This window comes from Heptranchias perlo, chromosome 4 (assembly GCF_035084215.1).
Source record: "Heptranchias perlo isolate sHepPer1 chromosome 4, sHepPer1.hap1, whole genome shotgun sequence".
NCBI lineage: Eukaryota > Metazoa > Chordata > Chondrichthyes > Hexanchiformes > Hexanchidae > Heptranchias > Heptranchias perlo.
In genome coordinates, this window is record NC_090328.1 from 41,100,090 (window position 1) to 41,102,932 (window position 2,843).

The window sequence follows — 2,843 nt, forward strand, 5'->3', positions numbered from 1 at the left end:
CCTAGCAGTACAGATATATTGGTCCAGATTTTGCTGAAGCGGGGCATCTCGCGGCATGCCCCATTAGTTAGACTTTTTCCCTCACCCTTCAGCTCAAAATTTATTTTCTCCGCAAATTGCTGGAAGTGCGAGCTGATTATGATAAGGTCAATGGGGCATCTGGGACCTTGGTGAACAACGGGACCAATAGTCTATGTCCTTAATGAAAGAGATTTAAGGGTAGAGAAAGAAACAGAGGAACGACAGAGAAAGAAATAGGTTGAATTAGAGTCAAATCAGATACAAGAAGATAAATAAAGAGAGCGGAAAAAAATTGGATTAAAAAAGAGAAAAAAGAGACAGAAAAGTAAGAACAAAACTTTAAAATTAAAATTTCTAAATTTTAAAAATCTCTAAGAACAATTTACTACCTGCAGGAATGAATCGCCACGGTTTCAATTGTTCCCATTCTCGGCCGGAGGGATTGAGTCGCATTGCAAGAACATAAATCTCATTATTAAAAGGGTCCTTACGCTGTTAAGTATTGGCCCTAACTTTCTGCTGCGAGCTGCCGTTGATGGTGAGCTGCAGTTTTTGGCAGTCTAATGGCAGAGTGGCACAAATCGTACAGCAATTTGTGGCAATTCGCAACTCATGTCGTATCTCTTCCTTGCTACAAATTGCTGGGTTATTCACACACTAATAACGGCGTGCACATTAAACGTGCCATTATTTTCTGAGCAATTTCTGGGCCAACAACTGTTGTATAGCATTGTTACATTTGCAGAGTTTTAGGGATTATCGATTGCACACATGGACATATATGTACCTTCACAAAATGAGACCATCTCTTATAATGAAGAATTGGTGTGTGAGATCCCAATTATCATTACATATTTATCAACAACATTTCAAGAATCTAGTGTCAAACTTGTAAGTTATGAGATAAGATTGGAGAAACCTGGACTTTATACTTAGAAAAAATATGTCTGGGAGGTAATTTTAAAGAGGTACTTAAAGTAATTAATGGAATGAAGAAAGTAAATCCAGAATATTACTTTAAATTAAATCGTGAGAATAGGACAATGGGACATAGGTTCAAACTAATTAAAGGTAAATTTAGAACACAAAGAATGATCAGCATCTAGACTAGGCCTCCAAATAGAGTAGTGGAAGCAAAAAACCCTCGTATCGTCAAGAAACAATTGGATACTATAATGGGAAGACTTTAGGATCTTTCTGGATGGATGAATTAACATAGACTGAGTGGCCTTCCTCATGTTATATTAATAAAAAGCCCCACTGAATTGGGTGCACCTGATGGTTAAATTGTTGTTTTCACATTAATGGATTAAAAAAAACAAATAAAAAAGTACCAAGGTTTGCTCTCTAGGAATTATGAGCTATGACTGGGGAAGGAAAGGTTAAAGCTGGAAACTAGTCAGCAGCACCTTATTTCATTTTATTATTCATCAAAAAAATCTTTAACAACAAATAGGGGTACATGACTAAAGATATAGAGATTAAAATGAAACAGAAAAAGAAGGCTTATGACGACCGTAAGGTTCGTAATACAGTAGAGAACACGGCTGAATACAGAAAGAACAGAGGAGATCTAAAAAAGTGAATAAGAGGGGCAAAGAGAGAGAATATGAGAATAGATTAGCGGCTAATATAAAAGGGAACTCAAAAGTCTTCTATGAACATATAAATAGTAAAAGGGTAGTCACAGGAAGGGTGGGACTGATTAGGGACAAAAAGCATCATCTTTTGGAGGCAGAAGGCATGGCTGAGGCACTAAATGAATACTTTGCATCTGTCTTCACTAGAGAAGAGGATGCTTCCAGTGTAGCTGTAAAGAAGGAGGTAATAGCGATATTGGATAGGGTAAAAATAGATAAAGAGGAGGCACTTAACATATTGGCAGTACTCAAAGTAGAAAAGTCACCCGGTCCAGATGAGATGCATCCTAGATTACTGAGGGAAGTAAGGGTGGAAATTGCAGAGGCTCTGGCCACAATCTTCCAATCCTCCTTAGATATCGGGATGGTGCCAGAGGACTGGAGGATTGCAAATGTTACACCCCTGTTCAAAAAAGGGGAGAGGGATAAACCCGGCAACTACTGGCCAGTCAGCCTAATGTTGGTGGTGGGGTAACTTTTAGAGAGAATAATCCAGGACAAAATTAAGTGGCAGTTGGAAAAGTATGGGCTAATAAATGAAAGTCAGCACGGATTTGTTAAAGGAAAATCGCGTTTGACTAACTTGATTGAGTTCTTTGATGAGAAGGTTGATGAGGGTGGTGTGGTTGATGTGTATATGAACTTTCAAAAGGCATTTGATAAAGTACCACATAATAGACTTGTTAGCAAAATTAAGGCCCGTGGGATTAATGGGACAGTGGCAGCGTGGATACAAAATTGGCTAAGGGACAGAAAGTAGAGAGAAGTGGTGAACGGTCATTTTTCAGACTGGAGGGAAGTATATAGTAGTGTTCCCCAGGGGTCAGTATTGGGACCACTGCTCTTTTTGATATATATTAATGACCTGGACTTGGGTATACAGGGCATAATTTCAAAGTGTGCAGATGACACAAAACTGTAGTAAATAATGTGGAGGATGGTAACAGACTTAAGGAGGACATAGATAGATTGATGAAACGGGCAGACACATGGCAGATGAAACTAAATACAGAAGTGTGAAGTGATGCATTTTGTTAGGAAGAATGAGGAGAGATAATATAAGCTAGATGGTACAATTTCAAAGGGGGTGCAAGAACAGAGAGACCTGGGTGGGCACATACACAAACCTTTGAAGGTGGCAGGACAAGTTGAGAAGGCTGTTAAAAGGCATATGGGATCCTG